Below are 22,442 nucleotides of genomic sequence, written 5' to 3' on the forward strand. Positions count from 1 at the left end.
ACAAGCTGCAACGTCGCTCTGCTGCAGACGTGGATCAGGCTGATGTTGCAATTGGACATTGAAGCTCAATCCTCTTGATGAAGACAAGAAAGGCGCAGCAGCAGCATTTCAGCTCCATGTGCCGAACGCTTGTGTGTCCCAAATTTAACAGCAGCTGGGACAACAAGAATGCCGGTTCCACCGAGATTTGAACTCGGATCGCTGGATTCAAAGTCCAGAGTGCTCACCATTACACCATGGAACCAAGTGGCTGTCCTGTGCCAGGGCTACAGTCTTTTCTCCAACTCCCCTGGCATTCTCAGTCCCTGCAAGCATCCCTGACTGCACTTGAATGCAATATGTCGTCTGACGGAAAGCAGTGCATCCTTCAAATGGAAGATTTCACCAGCTGCACCGAGTGCAAGAGTGGATCACGTGGCAGGCAGCTGGCATAAGAGTAGCAGTCAGACGGATGGCAATGGAAAGTGATCTGGGCGGAAAATTTTCCTCCTGAATTGGACCTTGTTGTGAAATTGCAGAAGCTGCCCTTTTTGCAAATGGAATCGCGCGGAGTGAGAAAATAAGGTTCCACCGAGATTTGAACTCGGATCGCTGGATTCAGAGCCCAGAGTGCTCACCATTACACCATGGAACCCAGAGGCAACTTTGCCTTTGCAAGTTGTCAATCAGACATAGCTTTCTCTTTTACAAAAGCACAGACGACATCGAACAGAACTGTGGAATGTTTCCTGCGCAGGAAGAGGCCAGACGCAATATCAGCAACCACTTACATCTGCACAGCAGCCTTGGAGTAAGAAAATATCTGCAAGACACTTTGCAGCACTATCCGACATCATTTGCGGCGAGCCTCTTCAGAAGGATATATTTGCACAGCTGATCAAAAGCTTGATCCAATCCTTTGCTTTGAAAGAGCGCCTCAAACAAGGACAAAGAGCGAGAAAGGCCGTCGCTTTTAAGGAGGCAATTGCAGAGCTTAGCGAACAGGCAGCTGAAGGCACGGCCACCGACGCTATAATCGGGGCAGCCAAAGAGTTCAAGATGGGAGGAGCGCAGAGATTCTGCTAGCTTTGAACAGCTGAATGAGCTTACGGCGATACGCAGGGGCGAGGCGGCAAAGGAATTTTAAACAGGCATGGGAATTCGAAAAATCAGCGGTCGTCAGAGCGGTTGACAATGTCGTTGCGCCAACACAGGGTTGCTGGGTGAGCTGCACTAGGTGCCAATTAGGACCTGGGCAGCAGAGATTTCCATGAGCTCGCATTTACGGAGGGTGCAAACCGGAAGGATGTCCGCCGGCGTTTTGGAATAGTCAAGTCCACAGGTAACAGAGGCACGGATGAAGACGTCAGCAGCGGATCAGCTGAGGCAGGGACTTAGTCGCGTGACGTTGCAGAGGTGCAAGTAGGTGTCCTTGCTGATGGACCAGACGTGCGGGTGGCGGACCGGCTAAGGCTCAAGTGGGACACCGAGCTTTCCAATCGTGTGTCTCAGCGTCAGATAGCGGTCGGGAATGGGGATAAAGTCAATGCCTCGGCAACGGGGTTTGTGACGGGGAGCTGCACTGCAAATGGCCATACCTTGCTGAGCCCTCCAAATAGCAATGCATTTTCACGAGCAAATTGCAAGCACTGGACATTGTAATTTCCAGTCTGCATTCCGGCTTAATCTTTTCTCAGGCACACCTTCAGCTTCCCCACTAGTTGTTCTCAAGGTGTGGATGCTGTGCAACTCGGACAGTCCAGGCTGCAGCTTCTAATGTCACTGCTTGTGTTTGCCATTTCTCAGCACACTCTAGTTTGGCACACTTGCCAGATGATCAGTTTATAAACGTTGCAAGGCAGTGAAGCAAGAAACGATGACATGCACATTTGCTCGAGGGCAAGAAGACAATCGTTGTGACGCCTGCATTTGATGAAACCCTCTTGAATTTGTTGAAGCGCCCCTGCTGAATGCAGATTGCAAAGAAATGCTGTGCTCACGCCATTGTCCTGTGCAGTGCAGGCACTGAGGACACGGAACAAGCTGCAACGTCGCTCTGCTGCAGACGTGGATCAGGCTGATGTTGCAATTGGACATTGAAGCTCAATCCTCTTGATGAAGACAAGAAAGGCGCAGCAGCAGCATTTCAGCTCCATGTGCCGAACGCTTGTGTGTCCCAAATTTAACAGCAGCTGGGACAACAAGAATGCCGGTTCCACCGAGATTTGAACTCGGATCGCTGGATTCAAAGTCCAGAGTGCTCACCATTACACCATGGAACCAAGTGGCTGTCCTGTGCCAGGGCTACAGTCTTTTCTCCAACTCCCCTGGCATTCTCAGTCCCTGCAAGCATCCCTGACTGCACTTGAATGCAATATGTCGTCTGACGGAAAGCAGTGCATCCTTTCAATGGAAGATTTCACCAGCTGCACCGAGTGCAAGAGTGGATCACGGTGCAGGCAGCTGGCAGAAGAGTAGCAGTCAGACGGATGGCAATGGAAAGTGATCTGGGCGGAAACTTTTCCTCCTGAATTGGACCTTGTTGTGAAATTGCAAAAGCTGCCCTTTTTGCAAATGGAATCGCGCGGAGTGAGAAAATAAGGTGCCACCGAGATTTGAACTCGGATCGCTGGATTCAGAGCCCAGAGTGCTCACCATTACACCATGGAACCCAGAGGCAACTTTGCCTTTGCAAGTTGTCAATCAGACATAGCTTTCTCTTTTACAAAAGCACAGACGACATCGAACAGAACTGTGGAATGTTTCCTGCGCAGGAAGAGGCCAGACGCAATATCAGCAACCGCTTACATCTGCACAGCAGCCTTGGAGTAAGAAAATATCTGCAAGACACTTTGCAGCACTATCCGACATCATTTGTGGCGAGCCTCTTCAGAAGGATATATTTGCACAGCTGATCAAAAGCTTGATCCAATCCTTTGCTTTGAAAGAGCGCCTCAAACAAGGACAAATAGCGAGAAAGGCCGTCGCTTTTAAGGAGGCAATTGCAGAGCTTAGCGAACAGGCAGCTGAAGGCACGGCCACCGACGCTATAATCGGGGCAGCCAAAGAGTTCAAGATGGGAGGAGCGCAGAGATTCTGCTAGCTTTGAACAGCTGAATGAGCTTACGGCGATACGCAGGTGCGAGGCGGCAAAGGAATTTTAAACAGGCATGGGAATTCGAAAAATCAGCGGTCGTCAGAGCGGTTGACAATGTCGTTGCGCCAACACAGGGTTGCTGGGTGAGCTGCACTAGGTGCCAATTAGGACCTGGGCAGCAGAGATTTCCATGAGCTCGCATTTACGGAGGGTGCAAACCGGAAGGATGTCCGCCGGCGTTTTGGAATAGTCAAGTCCACAGGTAACAGAGGCACGGATGAAGACGTCAGCAGCGGATCAGCTGAGGCAGGGACTTAGTCGCGTGACGTTGCAGAGGTGCAAGTAGGTGTCCTTGCTGATGGACCAGACGTGCGGGTGGCGGACCGGCTAAGGCTCAAGTGGGACACCGAGCTTTCCAATCGTGTGTCTCAGCGTCAGATAGCGGTCGGGAATGGGGATAAAGTCAATGCCTCGGCAACGGGGTTTGTGACGGGGAGCTGCACTGCAAATGGCCATACCTTGCTGAGCCCTCCAAATAGCAATGCATTTTCACGAGCAAATTGCAAGCACTGGACATTGTAATTTCCAGTCTGCATTCCGGCTTAATCTTTTCTCAGGCACACCTTCAGCTTCCCCACTAGTTGTTCTCAAGGTGTGGATGCTGTGCAACTCGGACAGTCCAGGCTGCAGCTTCTAATGTCACTGCTTGTGTTTGCCATTTCTCAGCACACTCTAGTTTGGCACACTTGCCAGATGATCAGTTTATAAACGTTGCAAGGCAGTGAAGCAAGAAACGATGACATGCACATTTGCTCGAGGGCAAGAAGACAATCGTTGTGACGCCTGCATTTGATGAAACCCTCTTGAATTTGTTGAAGCGCCCCTGCTGAATGCTGATTGCAAAGAAATGCTGTGCTCACGCCATTGTCCTGTGCAGTGCAGGCACTGAGGACACGGAACAAGCTGCAACGTCGCTCTGCTGCAGACGTGGATCAGGCTGATGTTGCAATTGGACATTGAAGCTCAATCCTCTTGATGAAGACAAGAAAGGCGCAGCAGCAGCATTTCAGCTCCATGTGCCGAACGCTTGTGTGTCCCAAATTTAACAGCAGCTGGGACAACAAGAATGCCGGTTCCACCGAGATTTGAACTCGGATCGCTGGATTCAAAGTCCAGAGTGCTCACCATTACACCATGGAACCAAGTGGCTGTCCTGTGCCAGGGCTACAGTCTTTTCTCCAACTCCCCTGGCATTCTCAGTCCCTGCAAGCATCCCTGACTGCACTTGAATGCAATATGTCGTCTGACGGAAAGCAGTGCATCCTTCAAATGGAAGATTTCACCAGCTGCACCGAGTGCAAGAGTGGATCACGTGGCAGGCAGCTGGCATAAGAGTAGCAGTCAGACGGATGGCAATGGAAAGTGATCTGGGCGGAAAATTTTCCTCCTGAATTGGACCTTGTTGTGAAATTGCAGAAGCTGCCCTTTTTGCAAATGGAATCGCGCGGAGTGAGAAAATAAGGTTCCACCGAGATTTGAACTCGGATCGCTGGATTCAGAGCCCAGAGTGCTCACCATTACACCATGGAACCCAGAGGCAACTTTGCCTTTGCAAGTTGTCAATCAGACATAGCTTTCTCTTTTACAAAAGCACAGACGACATCGAACAGAACTGTGGAATGTTTCCTGCGCAGGAAGAGGCCAGACGCAATATCAGCAACCACTTACATCTGCACAGCAGCCTTGGAGTAAGAAAATATCTGCAAGACACTTTGCAGCACTATCCGACATCATTTGCGGCGAGCCTCTTCAGAAGGATATATTTGCACAGCTGATCAAAAGCTTGATCCAATCCTTTGCTTTGAAAGAGCGCCTCAAACAAGGACAAAGAGCGAGAAAGGCCGTCGCTTTTAAGGAGGCAATTGCAGAGCTTAGCGAACAGGCAGCTGAAGGCACGGCCACCGACGCTATAATCGGGGCAGCCAAAGAGTTCAAGATGGGAGGAGCGCAGAGATTCTGCTAGCTTTGAACAGCTGAATGAGCTTACGGCGATACGCAGGGGCGAGGCGGCAAAGGAATTTTAAACAGGCATGGGAATTCGAAAAATCAGCGGTCGTCAGAGCGGTTGACAATGTCGTTGCGCCAACACAGGGTTGCTGGGTGAGCTGCACTAGGTGCCAATTAGGACCTGGGCAGCAGAGATTTCCATGAGCTCGCATTTACGGAGGGTGCAAACCGGAAGGATGTCCGCCGGCGTTTTGGAATAGTCAAGTCCACAGGTAACAGAGGCACGGATGAAGACGTCAGCAGCGGATCAGCTGAGGCAGGGACTTAGTCGCGTGACGTTGCAGAGGTGCAAGTAGGTGTCCTTGCTGATGGACCAGACGTGCGGGTGGCGGACCGGCTAAGGCTCAAGTGGGACACCGAGCTTTCCAATCGTGTGTCTCAGCGTCAGATAGCGGTCGGGAATGGGGATAAAGTCAATGCCTCGGCAACGGGGTTTGTGACGGGGAGCTGCACTGCAAATGGCCATACCTTGCTGAGCCCTCCAAATAGCAATGCATTTTCACGAGCAAATTGCAAGCACTGGACATTGTAATTTCCAGTCTGCATTCCGGCTTAATCTTTTCTCAGGCACACCTTCAGCTTCCCCACTAGTTGTTCTCAAGGTGTGGATGCTGTGCAACTCGGACAGTCCAGGCTGCAGCTTCTAATGTCACTGCTTGTGTTTGCCATTTCTCAGCACACTCTAGTTTGGCACACTTGCCAGATGATCAGTTTATAAACGTTGCAAGGCAGTGAAGCAAGAAACGATGACATGCACATTTGCTCGAGGGCAAGAAGACAATCGTTGTGACGCCTGCATTTGATGAAACCCTCTTGAATTTGTTGAAGCGCCCCTGCTGAATGCAGATTGCAAAGAAATGCTGTGCTCACGCCATTGTCCTGTGCAGTGCAGGCACTGAGGACACGGAACAAGCTGCAACGTCGCTCTGCTGCAGACGTGGATCAGGCTGATGTTGCAATTGGACATTGAAGCTCAATCCTCTTGATGAAGACAAGAAAGGCGCAGCAGCAGCATTTCAGCTCCATGTGCCGAACGCTTGTGTGTCCCAAATTTAACAGCAGCTGGGACAACAAGAATGCCGGTTCCACCGAGATTTGAACTCGGATCGCTGGATTCAAAGTCCAGAGTGCTCACCATTACACCATGGAACCAAGTGGCTGTCCTGTGCCAGGGCTACAGTCTTTTCTCCAACTCCCCTGGCATTCTCAGTCCCTGCAAGCATCCCTGACTGCACTTGAATGCAATATGTCGTCTGACGGAAAGCAGTGCATCCTTTCAATGGAAGATTTCACCAGCTGCACCGAGTGCAAGAGTGGATCACGGTGCAGGCAGCTGGCAGAAGAGTAGCAGTCAGACGGATGGCAATGGAAAGTGATCTGGGCGGAAACTTTTCCTCCTGAATTGGACCTTGTTGTGAAATTGCAAAAGCTGCCCTTTTTGCAAATGGAATCGCGCGGAGTGAGAAAATAAGGTGCCACCGAGATTTGAACTCGGATCGCTGGATTCAGAGCCCAGAGTGCTCACCATTACACCATGGAACCCAGAGGCAACTTTGCCTTTGCAAGTTGTCAATCAGACATAGCTTTCTCTTTTACAAAAGCACAGACGACATCGAACAGAACTGTGGAATGTTTCCTGCGCAGGAAGAGGCCAGACGCAATATCAGCAACCGCTTACATCTGCACAGCAGCCTTGGAGTAAGAAAATATCTGCAAGACACTTTGCAGCACTATCCGACATCATTTGTGGCGAGCCTCTTCAGAAGGATATATTTGCACAGCTGATCAAAAGCTTGATCCAATCCTTTGCTTTGAAAGAGCGCCTCAAACAAGGACAAATAGCGAGAAAGGCCGTCGCTTTTAAGGAGGCAATTGCAGAGCTTAGCGAACAGGCAGCTGAAGGCACGGCCACCGACGCTATAATCGGGGCAGCCAAAGAGTTCAAGATGGGAGGAGCGCAGAGATTCTGCTAGCTTTGAACAGCTGAATGAGCTTACGGCGATACGCAGGTGCGAGGCGGCAAAGGAATTTTAAACAGGCATGGGAATTCGAAAAATCAGCGGTCGTCAGAGCGGTTGACAATGTCGTTGCGCCAACACAGGGTTGCTGGGTGAGCTGCACTAGGTGCCAATTAGGACCTGGGCAGCAGAGATTTCCATGAGCTCGCATTTACGGAGGGTGCAAACCGGAAGGATGTCCGCCGGCGTTTTGGAATAGTCAAGTCCACAGGTAACAGAGGCACGGATGAAGACGTCAGCAGCGGATCAGCTGAGGCAGGGACTTAGTCGCGTGACGTTGCAGAGGTGCAAGTAGGTGTCCTTGCTGATGGACCAGACGTGCGGGTGGCGGACCGGCTAAGGCTCAAGTGGGACACCGAGCTTTCCAATCGTGTGTCTCAGCGTCAGATAGCGGTCGGGAATGGGGATAAAGTCAATGCCTCGGCAACGGGGTTTGTGACGGGGAGCTGCACTGCAAATGGCCATACCTTGCTGAGCCCTCCAAATAGCAATGCATTTTCACGAGCAAATTGCAAGCACTGGACATTGTAATTTCCAGTCTGCATTCCGGCTTAATCTTTTCTCAGGCACACCTTCAGCTTCCCCACTAGTTGTTCTCAAGGTGTGGATGCTGTGCAACTCGGACAGTCCAGGCTGCAGCTTCTAATGTCACTGCTTGTGTTTGCCATTTCTCAGCACACTCTAGTTTGGCACACTTGCCAGATGATCAGTTTATAAACGTTGCAAGGCAGTGAAGCAAGAAACGATGACATGCACATTTGCTCGAGGGCAAGAAGACAATCGTTGTGACGCCTGCATTTGATGAAACCCTCTTGAATTTGTTGAAGCGCCCCTGCTGAATGCAGATTGCAAAGAAATGCTGTGCTCACGCCATTGTCCTGTGCAGTGCAGGCACTGAGGACACGGAACAAGCTGCAACGTCGCTCTGCTGCAGACGTGGATCAGGCTGATGTTGCAATTGGACATTGAAGCTCAATCCTCTTGATGAAGACAAGAAAGGCGCAGCAGCAGCATTTCAGCTCCATGTGCCGAACGCTTGTGTGTCCCAAATTTAACAGCAGCTGGGACAACAAGAATGCCGGTTCCACCGAGATTTGAACTCGGATCGCTGGATTCAAAGTCCAGAGTGCTCACCATTACACCATGGAACCAAGTGGCTGTCCTGTGCCAGGGCTACAGTCTTTTCTCCAACTCCCCTGGCATTCTCAGTCCCTGCAAGCATCCCTGACTGCACTTGAATGCAATATGTCGTCTGACGGAAAGCAGTGCATCCTTCAAATGGAAGATTTCACCAGCTGCACCGAGTGCAAGAGTGGATCACGTGGCAGGCAGCTGGCATAAGAGTAGCAGTCAGACGGATGGCAATGGAAAGTGATCTGGGCGGAAAATTTTCCTCCTGAATTGGACCTTGTTGTGAAATTGCAGAAGCTGCCCTTTTTGCAAATGGAATCGCGCGGAGTGAGAAAATAAGGTGCCACCGAGATTTGAACTCGGATCGCTGGATTCAGAGCCCAGAGTGCTCACCATTACACCATGGAACCCAGAGGCAACTTTGCCTTTGCAAGTTGTCAATCAGACATAGCTTTCTCTTTTACAAAAGCACAGACGACATCGAACAGAACTGTGGAATGTTTCCTGCGCAGGAAGAGGCCAGACGCAATATCAGCAACCGCTTACATCTGCACAGCAGCCTTGGAGTAAGAAAATATCTGCAAGACACTTTGCAGCACTATCCGACATCATTTGTGGCGAGCCTCTTCAGAAGGATATATTTGCACAGCTGATCAAAAGCTTGATCCAATCCTTTGCTTTGAAAGAGCGCCTCAAACAAGGACAAATAGCGAGAAAGGCCGTCGCTTTTAAGGAGGCAATTGCAGAGCTTAGCGAACAGGCAGCTGAAGGCACGGCCACCGACGCTATAATCGGGGCAGCCAAAGAGTTCAAGATGGGAGGAGCGCAGAGATTCTGCTAGCTTTGAACAGCTGAATGAGCTTACGGCGATACGCAGGTGCGAGGCGGCAAAGGAATTTTAAACAGGCATGGGAATTCGAAAAATCAGCGGTCGTCAGAGCGGTTGACAATGTCGTTGCGCCAACACAGGGTTGCTGGGTGAGCTGCACTAGGTGCCAATTAGGACCTGGGCAGCAGAGATTTCCATGAGCTCGCATTTACGGAGGGTGCAAACCGGAAGGATGTCCGCCGGCGTTTTGGAATAGTCAAGTCCACAGGTAACAGAGGCACGGATGAAGACGTCAGCAGCGGATCAGCTGAGGCAGGGACTTAGTCGCGTGACGTTGCAGAGGTGCAAGTAGGTGTCCTTGCTGATGGACCAGACGTGCGGGTGGCGGACCGGCTAAGGCTCAAGTGGGACACCGAGCTTTCCAATCGTGTGTCTCAGCGTCAGATAGCGGTCGGGAATGGGGATAAAGTCAATGCCTCGGCAACGGGGTTTGTGACGGGGAGCTGCACTGCAAATGGCCATACCTTGCTGAGCCCTCCAAATAGCAATGCATTTTCACGAGCAAATTGCAAGCACTGGACATTGTAATTTCCAGTCTGCATTCCGGCTTAATCTTTTCTCAGGCACACCTTCAGCTTCCCCACTAGTTGTTCTCAAGGTGTGGATGCTGTGCAACTCGGACAGTCCAGGCTGCAGCTTCTAATGTCACTGCTTGTGTTTGCCATTTCTCAGCACACTCTAGTTTGGCACACTTGCCAGATGATCAGTTTATAAACGTTGCAAGGCAGTGAAGCAAGAAACGATGACATGCACATTTGCTCGAGGGCAAGAAGACAATCGTTGTGACGCCTGCATTTGATGAAACCCTCTTGAATTTGTTGAAGCGCCCCTGCTGAATGCTGATTGCAAAGAAATGCTGTGCTCACGCCATTGTCCTGTGCAGTGCAGGCACTGAGGACACGGAACAAGCTGCAACGTCGCTCTGCTGCAGACGTGGATCAGGCTGATGTTGCAATTGGACATTGAAGCTCAATCCTCTTGATGAAGACAAGAAAGGCGCAGCAGCAGCATTTCAGCTCCATGTGCCGAACGCTTGTGTGTCCCAAATTTAACAGCAGCTGGGACAACAAGAATGCCGGTTCCACCGAGATTTGAACTCGGATCGCTGGATTCAAAGTCCAGAGTGCTCACCATTACACCATGGAACCAAGTGGCTGTCCTGTGCCAGGGCTACAGTCTTTTCTCCAACTCCCCTGGCATTCTCAGTCCCTGCAAGCATCCCTGACTGCACTTGAATGCAATATGTCGTCTGACGGAAAGCAGTGCATCCTTCAAATGGAAGATTTCACCAGCTGCACCGAGTGCAAGAGTGGATCACGTGGCAGGCAGCTGGCATAAGAGTAGCAGTCAGACGGATGGCAATGGAAAGTGATCTGGGCGGAAAATTTTCCTCCTGAATTGGACCTTGTTGTGAAATTGCAGAAGCTGCCCTTTTTGCAAATGGAATCGCGCGGAGTGAGAAAATAAGGTTCCACCGAGATTTGAACTCGGATCGCTGGATTCAGAGCCCAGAGTGCTCACCATTACACCATGGAACCCAGAGGCAACTTTGCCTTTGCAAGTTGTCAATCAGACATAGCTTTCTCTTTTACAAAAGCACAGACGACATCGAACAGAACTGTGGAATGTTTCCTGCGCAGGAAGAGGCCAGACGCAATATCAGCAACCACTTACATCTGCACAGCAGCCTTGGAGTAAGAAAATATCTGCAAGACACTTTGCAGCACTATCCGACATCATTTGCGGCGAGCCTCTTCAGAAGGATATATTTGCACAGCTGATCAAAAGCTTGATCCAATCCTTTGCTTTGAAAGAGCGCCTCAAACAAGGACAAAGAGCGAGAAAGGCCGTCGCTTTTAAGGAGGCAATTGCAGAGCTTAGCGAACAGGCAGCTGAAGGCACGGCCACCGACGCTATAATCGGGGCAGCCAAAGAGTTCAAGATGGGAGGAGCGCAGAGATTCTGCTAGCTTTGAACAGCTGAATGAGCTTACGGCGATACGCAGGGGCGAGGCGGCAAAGGAATTTTAAACAGGCATGGGAATTCGAAAAATCAGCGGTCGTCAGAGCGGTTGACAATGTCGTTGCGCCAACACAGGGTTGCTGGGTGAGCTGCACTAGGTGCCAATTAGGACCTGGGCAGCAGAGATTTCCATGAGCTCGCATTTACGGAGGGTGCAAACCGGAAGGATGTCCGCCGGCGTTTTGGAATAGTCAAGTCCACAGGTAACAGAGGCACGGATGAAGACGTCAGCAGCGGATCAGCTGAGGCAGGGACTTAGTCGCGTGACGTTGCAGAGGTGCAAGTAGGTGTCCTTGCTGATGGACCAGACGTGCGGGTGGCGGACCGGCTAAGGCTCAAGTGGGACACCGAGCTTTCCAATCGTGTGTCTCAGCGTCAGATAGCGGTCGGGAATGGGGATAAAGTCAATGCCTCGGCAACGGGGTTTGTGACGGGGAGCTGCACTGCAAATGGCCATACCTTGCTGAGCCCTCCAAATAGCAATGCATTTTCACGAGCAAATTGCAAGCACTGGACATTGTAATTTCCAGTCTGCATTCCGGCTTAATCTTTTCTCAGGCACACCTTCAGCTTCCCCACTAGTTGTTCTCAAGGTGTGGATGCTGTGCAACTCGGACAGTCCAGGCTGCAGCTTCTAATGTCACTGCTTGTGTTTGCCATTTCTCAGCACACTCTAGTTTGGCACACTTGCCAGATGATCAGTTTATAAACGTTGCAAGGCAGTGAAGCAAGAAACGATGACATGCACATTTGCTCGAGGGCAAGAAGACAATCGTTGTGACGCCTGCATTTGATGAAACCCTCTTGAATTTGTTGAAGCGCCCCTGCTGAATGCAGATTGCAAAGAAATGCTGTGCTCACGCCATTGTCCTGTGCAGTGCAGGCACTGAGGACACGGAACAAGCTGCAACGTCGCTCTGCTGCAGACGTGGATCAGGCTGATGTTGCAATTGGACATTGAAGCTCAATCCTCTTGATGAAGACAAGAAAGGCGCAGCAGCAGCATTTCAGCTCCATGTGCCGAACGCTTGTGTGTCCCAAATTTAACAGCAGCTGGGACAACAAGAATGCCGGTTCCACCGAGATTTGAACTCGGATCGCTGGATTCAAAGTCCAGAGTGCTCACCATTACACCATGGAACCAAGTGGCTGTCCTGTGCCAGGGCTACAGTCTTTTCTCCAACTCCCCTGGCATTCTCAGTCCCTGCAAGCATCCCTGACTGCACTTGAATGCAATATGTCGTCTGACGGAAAGCAGTGCATCCTTTCAATGGAAGATTTCACCAGCTGCACCGAGTGCAAGAGTGGATCACGGTGCAGGCAGCTGGCAGAAGAGTAGCAGTCAGACGGATGGCAATGGAAAGTGATCTGGGCGGAAACTTTTCCTCCTGAATTGGACCTTGTTGTGAAATTGCAAAAGCTGCCCTTTTTGCAAATGGAATCGCGCGGAGTGAGAAAATAAGGTGCCACCGAGATTTGAACTCGGATCGCTGGATTCAGAGCCCAGAGTGCTCACCATTACACCATGGAACCCAGAGGCAACTTTGCCTTTGCAAGTTGTCAATCAGACATAGCTTTCTCTTTTACAAAAGCACAGACGACATCGAACAGAACTGTGGAATGTTTCCTGCGCAGGAAGAGGCCAGACGCAATATCAGCAACCGCTTACATCTGCACAGCAGCCTTGGAGTAAGAAAATATCTGCAAGACACTTTGCAGCACTATCCGACATCATTTGTGGCGAGCCTCTTCAGAAGGATATATTTGCACAGCTGATCAAAAGCTTGATCCAATCCTTTGCTTTGAAAGAGCGCCTCAAACAAGGACAAATAGCGAGAAAGGCCGTCGCTTTTAAGGAGGCAATTGCAGAGCTTAGCGAACAGGCAGCTGAAGGCACGGCCACCGACGCTATAATCGGGGCAGCCAAAGAGTTCAAGATGGGAGGAGCGCAGAGATTCTGCTAGCTTTGAACAGCTGAATGAGCTTACGGCGATACGCAGGTGCGAGGCGGCAAAGGAATTTTAAACAGGCATGGGAATTCGAAAAATCAGCGGTCGTCAGAGCGGTTGACAATGTCGTTGCGCCAACACAGGGTTGCTGGGTGAGCTGCACTAGGTGCCAATTAGGACCTGGGCAGCAGAGATTTCCATGAGCTCGCATTTACGGAGGGTGCAAACCGGAAGGATGTCCGCCGGCGTTTTGGAATAGTCAAGTCCACAGGTAACAGAGGCACGGATGAAGACGTCAGCAGCGGATCAGCTGAGGCAGGGACTTAGTCGCGTGACGTTGCAGAGGTGCAAGTAGGTGTCCTTGCTGATGGACCAGACGTGCGGGTGGCGGACCGGCTAAGGCTCAAGTGGGACACCGAGCTTTCCAATCGTGTGTCTCAGCGTCAGATAGCGGTCGGGAATGGGGATAAAGTCAATGCCTCGGCAACGGGGTTTGTGACGGGGAGCTGCACTGCAAATGGCCATACCTTGCTGAGCCCTCCAAATAGCAATGCATTTTCACGAGCAAATTGCAAGCACTGGACATTGTAATTTCCAGTCTGCATTCCGGCTTAATCTTTTCTCAGGCACACCTTCAGCTTCCCCACTAGTTGTTCTCAAGGTGTGGATGCTGTGCAACTCGGACAGTCCAGGCTGCAGCTTCTAATGTCACTGCTTGTGTTTGCCATTTCTCAGCACACTCTAGTTTGGCACACTTGCCAGATGATCAGTTTATAAACGTTGCAAGGCAGTGAAGCAAGAAACGATGACATGCACATTTGCTCGAGGGCAAGAAGACAATCGTTGTGACGCCTGCATTTGATGAAACCCTCTTGAATTTGTTGAAGCGCCCCTGCTGAATGCAGATTGCAAAGAAATGCTGTGCTCACGCCATTGTCCTGTGCAGTGCAGGCACTGAGGACACGGAACAAGCTGCAACGTCGCTCTGCTGCAGACGTGGATCAGGCTGATGTTGCAATTGGACATTGAAGCTCAATCCTCTTGATGAAGACAAGAAAGGCGCAGCAGCAGCATTTCAGCTCCATGTGCCGAACGCTTGTGTGTCCCAAATTTAACAGCAGCTGGGACAACAAGAATGCCGGTTCCACCGAGATTTGAACTCGGATCGCTGGATTCAAAGTCCAGAGTGCTCACCATTACACCATGGAACCAAGTGGCTGTCCTGTGCCAGGGCTACAGTCTTTTCTCCAACTCCCCTGGCATTCTCAGTCCCTGCAAGCATCCCTGACTGCACTTGAATGCAATATGTCGTCTGACGGAAAGCAGTGCATCCTTCAAATGGAAGATTTCACCAGCTGCACCGAGTGCAAGAGTGGATCACGTGGCAGGCAGCTGGCATAAGAGTAGCAGTCAGACGGATGGCAATGGAAAGTGATCTGGGCGGAAAATTTTCCTCCTGAATTGGACCTTGTTGTGAAATTGCAGAAGCTGCCCTTTTTGCAAATGGAATCGCGCGGAGTGAGAAAATAAGGTTCCACCGAGATTTGAACTCGGATCGCTGGATTCAGAGCCCAGAGTGCTCACCATTACACCATGGAACCCAGAGGCAACTTTGCCTTTGCAAGTTGTCAATCAGACATAGCTTTCTCTTTTACAAAAGCACAGACGACATCGAACAGAACTGTGGAATGTTTCCTGCGCAGGAAGAGGCCAGACGCAATATCAGCAACCACTTACATCTGCACAGCAGCCTTGGAGTAAGAAAATATCTGCAAGACACTTTGCAGCACTATCCGACATCATTTGCGGCGAGCCTCTTCAGAAGGATATATTTGCACAGCTGATCAAAAGCTTGATCCAATCCTTTGCTTTGAAAGAGCGCCTCAAACAAGGACAAAGAGCGAGAAAGGCCGTCGCTTTTAAGGAGGCAATTGCAGAGCTTAGCGAACAGGCAGCTGAAGGCACGGCCACCGACGCTATAATCGGGGCAGCCAAAGAGTTCAAGATGGGAGGAGCGCAGAGATTCTGCTAGCTTTGAACAGCTGAATGAGCTTACGGCGATACGCAGGGGCGAGGCGGCAAAGGAATTTTAAACAGGCATGGGAATTCGAAAAATCAGCGGTCGTCAGAGCGGTTGACAATGTCGTTGCGCCAACACAGGGTTGCTGGGTGAGCTGCACTAGGTGCCAATTAGGACCTGGGCAGCAGAGATTTCCATGAGCTCGCATTTACGGAGGGTGCAAACCGGAAGGATGTCCGCCGGCGTTTTGGAATAGTCAAGTCCACAGGTAACAGAGGCACGGATGAAGACGTCAGCAGCGGATCAGCTGAGGCAGGGACTTAGTCGCGTGACGTTGCAGAGGTGCAAGTAGGTGTCCTTGCTGATGGACCAGACGTGCGGGTGGCGGACCGGCTAAGGCTCAAGTGGGACACCGAGCTTTCCAATCGTGTGTCTCAGCGTCAGATAGCGGTCGGGAATGGGGATAAAGTCAATGCCTCGGCAACGGGGTTTGTGACGGGGAGCTGCACTGCAAATGGCCATACCTTGCTGAGCCCTCCAAATAGCAATGCATTTTCACGAGCAAATTGCAAGCACTGGACATTGTAATTTCCAGTCTGCATTCCGGCTTAATCTTTTCTCAGGCACACCTTCAGCTTCCCCACTAGTTGTTCTCAAGGTGTGGATGCTGTGCAACTCGGACAGTCCAGGCTGCAGCTTCTAATGTCACTGCTTGTGTTTGCCATTTCTCAGCACACTCTAGTTTGGCACACTTGCCAGATGATCAGTTTATAAACGTTGCAAGGCAGTGAAGCAAGAAACGATGACATGCACATTTGCTCGAGGGCAAGAAGACAATCGTTGTGACGCCTGCATTTGATGAAACCCTCTTGAATTTGTTGAAGCGCCCCTGCTGAATGCAGATTGCAAAGAAATGCTGTGCTCACGCCATTGTCCTGTGCAGTGCAGGCACTGAGGACACGGAACAAGCTGCAACGTCGCTCTGCTGCAGACGTGGATCAGGCTGATGTTGCAATTGGACATTGAAGCTCAATCCTCTTGATGAAGACAAGAAAGGCGCAGCAGCAGCATTTCAGCTCCATGTGCCGAACGCTTGTGTGTCCCAAATTTAACAGCAGCTGGGACAACAAGAATGCCGGTTCCACCGAGATTTGAACTCGGATCGCTGGATTCAAAGTCCAGAGTGCTCACCATTACACCATGGAACCAAGTGGCTGTCCTGTGCCAGGGCTACAGTCTTTTCTCCAACTCCCCTGGCATTCTCAGTCCCTGCAAGCATCCCTGACTGCACTTGAATGCAATATGTCGTCTGACGGAAAGCAGTGCATCCTTCAAATGGAAGATTTCACCAGCTGCACCGAGTGCAAGAGTGGATCACGTGGCAGGCAGCTGGCATAAGAGTAGCAGTCAGACGGATGGCAATGGAAAGTGATCTGGGCGGAAAATTTTCCTCCTGAATTGGACCTTGTTGTGAAATTGCAGAAGCTGCCCTTTTTGCAAATGGAATCGCGCGGAGTGAGAAAATAAGGTTCCACCGAGATTTGAACTCGGATCGCTGGATTCAGAGCCCAGAGTGCTCACCATTACACCATGGAACCCAGAGGCAACTTTGCCTTTGCAAGTTGTCAATCAGACATAGCTTTCTCTTTTACAAAAGCACAGACGACATCGAACAGAACTGTGGAATGTTTCCTGCGCAGGAAGAGGCCAGACGCAATATCAGCAACCACTTACATCTGCACAGCAGCCTTGGAGTAAGAAAATATCTGCAAGACACTTTGCAGCACTATCCGACATCATTTGCGGCGAGCCTCTTCAGAAGGATATATTTGCACAGCTGATCAAAAGCTTGATCCAATCCTTTGCTTTGAAAGAGCGCCTCAAACAAGGACAAAGAGCGAGAAAGGCCGTCGCTTTTAAGGAGGCAATTGCAGAGCTTAGCGAACAGGCAGCTGAAGGCACGGCCACCGACGCTATAATCGGGGCAGCCAAAGAGTTCAAGATGGGAGGAGCGCAGAGATTCTGCTAGCTTTGAACAGCTGAATGAGCTTACGGCGATACGCAGGGGCGAGGCGGCAAAGGAATTTTAAACAGGCATGGGAATTCGAAAAATCAGCGGTCGTCAGAGCGGTTGACAATGTCGTTGCGCCAACACAGGGTTGCTGGGTGAGCTGCACTAGGTGCCAATTAGGACCTGGGCAGCAGAGATTTCCATGAGCTCGCATTTACGGAGGGTGCAAACCGGAAGGATGTCCGCCGGCGTTTTGGAATAGTCAAGTCCACAGGTAACAGAGGCACGGATGAAGACGTCAGCAGCGGATCAGCTGAGGCAGGGACTTAGTCGCGTGACGTTGCAGAGGTGCAAGTAGGTGTCCTTGCTGATGGACCAGACGTGCGGGTGGCGGACCGGCTAAGGCTCAAGTGGGACACCGAGCTTTCCAATCGTGTGTCTCAGCGTCAGATAGCGGTCGGGAATGGGGATAAAGTCAATGCCTCGGCAACGGGGTTTGTGACGGGGAGCTGCACTGCAAATGGCCATACCTTGCTGAGCCCTCCAAATAGCAATGCATTTTCACGAGCAAATTGCAAGCACTGGACATTGTAATTTCCAGTCTGCATTCCGGCTTAATCTTTTCTCAGGCACACCTTCAGCTTCCCCACTAGTTGTTCTCAAGGTGTGGATGCTGTGCAACTCGGACAGTCCAGGCTGCAGCTTCTAATGTCACTGCTTGTGTTTGCCATTTCTCAGCACACTCTAGTTTGGCACACTTGCCAGATGATCAGTTTATAAACGTTGCAAGGCAGTGAAGCAAGAAACGATGACATGCACATTTGCTCGAGGGCAAGAAGACAATCGTTGTGACGCCTGCATTTGATGAAACCCTCTTGAATTTGTTGAAGCGCCCCTGCTGAATGCAGATTGCAAAGAAATGCTGTGCTCACGCCATTGTCCTGTGCAGTGCAGGCACTGAGGACACGGAACAAGCTGCAACGTCGCTCTGCTGCAGACGTGGATCAGGCTGATGTTGCAATTGGACATTGAAGCTCAATCCTCTTGATGAAGACAAGAAAGGCGCAGCAGCAGCATTTCAGCTCCATGTGCCGAACGCTTGTGTGTCCCAAATTTAACAGCAGCTGGGACAACAAGAATGCCGGTTCCACCGAGATTTGAACTCGGATCGCTGGATTCAAAGTCCAGAGTGCTCACCATTACACCATGGAACCAAGTGGCTGTCCTGTGCCAGGGCTACAGTCTTTTCTCCAACTCCCCTGGCATTCTCAGTCCCTGCAAGCATCCCTGACTGCACTTGAATGCAATATGTCGTCTGACGGAAAGCAGTGCATCCTTTCAATGGAAGATTTCACCAGCTGCACCGAGTGCAAGAGTGGATCACGGTGCAGGCAGCTGGCAGAAGAGTAGCAGTCAGACGGATGGCAATGGAAAGTGATCTGGGCGGAAACTTTTCCTCCTGAATTGGACCTTGTTGTGAAATTGCAAAAGCTGCCCTTTTTGCAAATGGAATCGCGCGGAGTGAGAAAATAAGGTGCCACCGAGATTTGAACTCGGATCGCTGGATTCAGAGCCCAGAGTGCTCACCATTACACCATGGAACCCAGAGGCAACTTTGCCTTTGCAAGTTGTCAATCAGACATAGCTTTCTCTTTTACAAAAGCACAGACGACATCGAACAGAACTGTGGAATGTTTCCTGCGCAGGAAGAGGCCAGACGCAATATCAGCAACCGCTTACATCTGCAAAGCAGCCTTGGAGTAAGAAAATATCTGCAAGACACTTTGCAGCACTATCCGACATCATTTGTGGCGAGCCTCTTCAGAAGGATATATTTGCACAGCTGATCAAAAGCTTGATCCAATCCTTTGCTTTGAAAGAGCGCCTCAAACAAGGACAAATAGCGAGAAAGGCCGTCGCTTTTAAGGAGGCAATTGCAGAGCTTAGCGAACAGGCAGCTGAAGGCACGGCCACCGACGCTATAATCGGGGCAGCCAAAGAGTTCAAGATGGGAGGAGCGCAGAGATTCTGCTAGCTTTGAACAGCTGAATGAGCTTACGGCGATACGCAGGTGCGAGGCGGCAAAGGAATTTTAAACAGGCATGGGAATTCGAAAAATCAGCGGTCGTCAGAGCGGTTGACAATGTCGTTGCGCCAACACAGGGTTGCTGGGTGAGCTGCACTAGGTGCCAATTAGGACCTGGGCAGCAGAGATTTCCATGAGCTCGCATTTACGGAGGGTGCAAACCGGAAGGATGTCCGCCGGCGTTTTGGAATAGTCAAGTCCACAGGTAACAGAGGCACGGATGAAGACGTCAGCAGCGGATCAGCTGAGGCAGGGACTTAGTCGCGTGACGTTGCAGAGGTGCAAGTAGGTGTCCTTGCTGATGGACCAGACGTGCGGGTGGCGGACCGGCTAAGGCTCAAGTGGGACACCGAGCTTTCCAATCGTGTGTCTCAGCGTCAGATAGCGGTCGGGAATGGGGATAAAGTCAATGCCTCGGCAACGGGGTTTGTGACGGGGAGCTGCACTGCAAATGGCCATACCTTGCTGAGCCCTCCAAATAGCAATGCATTTTCACGAGCAAATTGCAAGCACTGGACATTGTAATTTCCAGTCTGCATTCCGGCTTAATCTTTTCTCAGGCACACCTTCAGCTTCCCCACTAGTTGTTCTCAAGGTGTGGATGCTGTGCAACTCGGACAGTCCAGGCTGCAGCTTCTAATGTCACTGCTTGTGTTTGCCATTTCTCAGCACACTCTAGTTTGGCACACTTGCCAGATGATCAGTTTATAAACGTTGCAAGGCAGTGAAGCAAGAAACGATGACATGCACATTTGCTCGAGGGCAAGAAGACAATCGTTGTGACGCCTGCATTTGATGAAACCCTCTTGAATTTGTTGAAGCGCCCCTGCTGAATGCAGATTGCAAAGAAATGCTGTGCTCACGCCATTGTCCTGTGCAGTGCAGGCACTGAGGACACGGAACAAGCTGCAACGTCGCTCTGCTGCAGACGTGGATCAGGCTGATGTTGCAATTGGACATTGAAGCTCAATCCTCTTGATGAAGACAAGAAAGGCGCAGCAGCAGCATTTCAGCTCCATGTGCCGAACGCTTGTGTGTCCCAAATTTAACAGCAGCTGGGACAACAAGAATGCCGGTTCCACCGAGATTTGAACTCGGATCGCTGGATTCAAAGTCCAGAGTGCTCACCATTACACCATGGAACCAAGTGGCTGTCCTGTGCCAGGGCTACAGTCTTTTCTCCAACTCCCCTGGCATTCTCAGTCCCTGCAAGCATCCCTGACTGCACTTGAATGCAATATGTCGTCTGACGGAAAGCAGTGCATCCTTTCAATGGAAGATTTCACCAGCTGCACCGAGTGCAAGAGTGGATCACGGTGCAGGCAGCTGGCAGAAGAGTAGCAGTCAGACGGATGGCAATGGAAAGTGATCTGGGCGGAAACTTTTCCTCCTGAATTGGACCTTGTTGTGAAATTGCAAAAGCTGCCCTTTTTGCAAATGGAATCGCGCGGAGTGAGAAAATAAGGTGCCACCGAGATTTGAACTCGGATCGCTGGATTCAGAGCCCAGAGTGCTCACCATTACACCATGGAACCCAGAGGCAACTTTGCCTTTGCAAGTTGTCAATCAGACATAGCTTTCTCTTTTACAAAAGCACAGACGACATCGAACAGAACTGTGGAATGTTTCCTGCGCAGGAAGAGGCCAGACGCAATATCAGCAACCGCTTACATCTGCACAGCAGCCTTGGAGTAAGAAAATATCTGCAAGACACTTTGCAGCACTATCCGACATCATTTGTGGCGAGCCTCTTCAGAAGGATATATTTGCACAGCTGATCAAAAGCTTGATCCAATCCTTTGCTTTGAAAGAGCGCCTCAAACAAGGACAAATAGCGAGAAAGGCCGTCGCTTTTAAGGAGGCAATTGCAGAGCTTAGCGAACAGGCAGCTGAAGGCACGGCCACCGACGCTATAATCGGGGCAGCCAAAGAGTTCAAGATGGGAGGAGCGCAGAGATTCTGCTAGCTTTGAACAGCTGAATGAGCTTACGGCGATACGCAGGTGCGAGGCGGCAAAGGAATTTTAAACAGGCATGGGAATTCGAAAAATCAGCGGTCGTCAGAGCGGTTGACAATGTCGTTGCGCCAACACAGGGTTGCTGGGTGAGCTGCACTAGGTGCCAATTAGGACCTGGGCAGCAGAGATTTCCATGAGCTCGCATTTACGGAGGGTGCAAACCGGAAGGATGTCCGCCGGCGTTTTGGAATAGTCAAGTCCACAGGTAACAGAGGCACGGATGAAGACGTCAGCAGCGGATCAGCTGAGGCAGGGACTTAGTCGCGTGACGTTGCAGAGGTGCAAGTAGGTGTCCTTGCTGATGGACCAGACGTGCGGGTGGCGGACCGGCTAAGGCTCAAGTGGGACACCGAGCTTTCCAATCGTGTGTCTCAGCGTCAGATAGCGGTCGGGAATGGGGATAAAGTCAATGCCTCGGCAACGGGGTTTGTGACGGGGAGCTGCACTGCAAATGGCCATACCTTGCTGAGCCCTCCAAATAGCAATGCATTTTCACGAGCAAATTGCAAGCACTGGACATTGTAATTTCCAGTCTGCATTCCGGCTTAATCTTTTCTCAGGCACACCTTCAGCTTCCCCACTAGTTGTTCTCAAGGTGTGGATGCTGTGCAACTCGGACAGTCCAGGCTGCAGCTTCTAATGTCACTGCTTGTGTTTGCCATTTCTCAGCACACTCTAGTTTGGCACACTTGCCAGATGATCAGTTTATAAACGTTGCAAGGCAGTGAAGCAAGAAACGATGACATGCACATTTGCTCGAGGGCAAGAAGACAATCGTTGTGACGCCTGCATTTGATGAAACCCTCTTGAATTTGTTGAAGCGCCCCTGCTGAATGCAGATTGCAAAGAAATGCTGTGCTCACGCCATTGTCCTGTGCAGTGCAGGCACTGAGGACACGGAACAAGCTGCAACGTCGCTCTGCTGCAGACGTGGATCAGGCTGATGTTGCAATTGGACATTGAAGCTCAATCCTCTTGATGAAGACAAGAAAGGCGCAGCAGCAGCATTTCAGCTCCATGTGCCGAACGCTTGTGTGTCCCAAATTTAACAGCAGCTGGGACAACAAGAATGCCGGTTCCACCGAGATTTGAACTCGGATCGCTGGATTCAAAGTCCAGAGTGCTCACCATTACACCATGGAACCAAGTGGCTGTC

The 22,442-nt window shown here is 50.8% G+C and overlaps 23 non-coding genes across 23 annotated transcripts; all 23 read right to left on the bottom strand.

Annotated features, from left to right (window-relative positions):
- Positions 1-172: 172 nt before the first annotated feature.
- trnaq-uug (transfer RNA glutamine (anticodon UUG)) lies at positions 173-244 on the bottom strand. The gene has a single exon. It is a non-coding gene; the product is annotated as a tRNA-Gln (tRNA).
- Positions 245-562: 318 nt separating this feature from the next.
- On the bottom strand, positions 563-634 carry trnaq-cug (transfer RNA glutamine (anticodon CUG)). Its single transcript has one exon. It is a non-coding gene; the product is annotated as a tRNA-Gln (tRNA).
- Positions 635-2,189: 1,555 nt separating this feature from the next.
- On the bottom strand, positions 2,190-2,261 carry trnaq-uug (transfer RNA glutamine (anticodon UUG)). The gene has a single exon. It is a non-coding gene; the product is annotated as a tRNA-Gln (tRNA).
- A 318-nt stretch (positions 2,262-2,579) lies between these two features.
- On the bottom strand, positions 2,580-2,651 carry trnaq-cug (transfer RNA glutamine (anticodon CUG)). Its single transcript has one exon. It is a non-coding gene; the product is annotated as a tRNA-Gln (tRNA).
- Positions 2,652-4,206: 1,555 nt separating this feature from the next.
- On the bottom strand, positions 4,207-4,278 carry trnaq-uug (transfer RNA glutamine (anticodon UUG)). Its single transcript has one exon. It is a non-coding gene; the product is annotated as a tRNA-Gln (tRNA).
- Positions 4,279-4,596: 318 nt separating this feature from the next.
- On the bottom strand, positions 4,597-4,668 carry trnaq-cug (transfer RNA glutamine (anticodon CUG)). The gene has a single exon. It is a non-coding gene; the product is annotated as a tRNA-Gln (tRNA).
- Positions 4,669-6,223: 1,555 nt separating this feature from the next.
- trnaq-uug (transfer RNA glutamine (anticodon UUG)) lies at positions 6,224-6,295 on the bottom strand. Its single transcript has one exon. It is a non-coding gene; the product is annotated as a tRNA-Gln (tRNA).
- A 318-nt stretch (positions 6,296-6,613) lies between these two features.
- trnaq-cug (transfer RNA glutamine (anticodon CUG)) lies at positions 6,614-6,685 on the bottom strand. The gene has a single exon. It is a non-coding gene; the product is annotated as a tRNA-Gln (tRNA).
- A 1,555-nt stretch (positions 6,686-8,240) lies between these two features.
- On the bottom strand, positions 8,241-8,312 carry trnaq-uug (transfer RNA glutamine (anticodon UUG)). The gene has a single exon. It is a non-coding gene; the product is annotated as a tRNA-Gln (tRNA).
- Positions 8,313-8,630: 318 nt separating this feature from the next.
- Positions 8,631-8,702, bottom strand: trnaq-cug (transfer RNA glutamine (anticodon CUG)). Its single transcript has one exon. It is a non-coding gene; the product is annotated as a tRNA-Gln (tRNA).
- A 1,555-nt stretch (positions 8,703-10,257) lies between these two features.
- Positions 10,258-10,329, bottom strand: trnaq-uug (transfer RNA glutamine (anticodon UUG)). Its single transcript has one exon. It is a non-coding gene; the product is annotated as a tRNA-Gln (tRNA).
- Positions 10,330-10,647: 318 nt separating this feature from the next.
- On the bottom strand, positions 10,648-10,719 carry trnaq-cug (transfer RNA glutamine (anticodon CUG)). The gene has a single exon. It is a non-coding gene; the product is annotated as a tRNA-Gln (tRNA).
- A 1,555-nt stretch (positions 10,720-12,274) lies between these two features.
- trnaq-uug (transfer RNA glutamine (anticodon UUG)) lies at positions 12,275-12,346 on the bottom strand. The gene has a single exon. It is a non-coding gene; the product is annotated as a tRNA-Gln (tRNA).
- A 318-nt stretch (positions 12,347-12,664) lies between these two features.
- On the bottom strand, positions 12,665-12,736 carry trnaq-cug (transfer RNA glutamine (anticodon CUG)). The gene has a single exon. It is a non-coding gene; the product is annotated as a tRNA-Gln (tRNA).
- A 1,555-nt stretch (positions 12,737-14,291) lies between these two features.
- On the bottom strand, positions 14,292-14,363 carry trnaq-uug (transfer RNA glutamine (anticodon UUG)). The gene has a single exon. It is a non-coding gene; the product is annotated as a tRNA-Gln (tRNA).
- A 318-nt stretch (positions 14,364-14,681) lies between these two features.
- trnaq-cug (transfer RNA glutamine (anticodon CUG)) lies at positions 14,682-14,753 on the bottom strand. Its single transcript has one exon. It is a non-coding gene; the product is annotated as a tRNA-Gln (tRNA).
- A 1,555-nt stretch (positions 14,754-16,308) lies between these two features.
- On the bottom strand, positions 16,309-16,380 carry trnaq-uug (transfer RNA glutamine (anticodon UUG)). Its single transcript has one exon. It is a non-coding gene; the product is annotated as a tRNA-Gln (tRNA).
- A 318-nt stretch (positions 16,381-16,698) lies between these two features.
- On the bottom strand, positions 16,699-16,770 carry trnaq-cug (transfer RNA glutamine (anticodon CUG)). The gene has a single exon. It is a non-coding gene; the product is annotated as a tRNA-Gln (tRNA).
- Positions 16,771-18,325: 1,555 nt separating this feature from the next.
- trnaq-uug (transfer RNA glutamine (anticodon UUG)) lies at positions 18,326-18,397 on the bottom strand. Its single transcript has one exon. It is a non-coding gene; the product is annotated as a tRNA-Gln (tRNA).
- Positions 18,398-18,715: 318 nt separating this feature from the next.
- Positions 18,716-18,787, bottom strand: trnaq-cug (transfer RNA glutamine (anticodon CUG)). Its single transcript has one exon. It is a non-coding gene; the product is annotated as a tRNA-Gln (tRNA).
- A 1,555-nt stretch (positions 18,788-20,342) lies between these two features.
- trnaq-uug (transfer RNA glutamine (anticodon UUG)) lies at positions 20,343-20,414 on the bottom strand. The gene has a single exon. It is a non-coding gene; the product is annotated as a tRNA-Gln (tRNA).
- A 318-nt stretch (positions 20,415-20,732) lies between these two features.
- trnaq-cug (transfer RNA glutamine (anticodon CUG)) lies at positions 20,733-20,804 on the bottom strand. The gene has a single exon. It is a non-coding gene; the product is annotated as a tRNA-Gln (tRNA).
- Positions 20,805-22,359: 1,555 nt separating this feature from the next.
- trnaq-uug (transfer RNA glutamine (anticodon UUG)) lies at positions 22,360-22,431 on the bottom strand. Its single transcript has one exon. It is a non-coding gene; the product is annotated as a tRNA-Gln (tRNA).
- Between the last annotated feature and the right edge of the window lie 11 nt (positions 22,432-22,442).

The sequence above is a fragment of the Heterodontus francisci genome, chromosome 48 (genome assembly GCF_036365525.1).
Source record: "Heterodontus francisci isolate sHetFra1 chromosome 48, sHetFra1.hap1, whole genome shotgun sequence".
Classification (NCBI taxonomy): Eukaryota; Metazoa; Chordata; class Chondrichthyes; order Heterodontiformes; family Heterodontidae; genus Heterodontus; species Heterodontus francisci.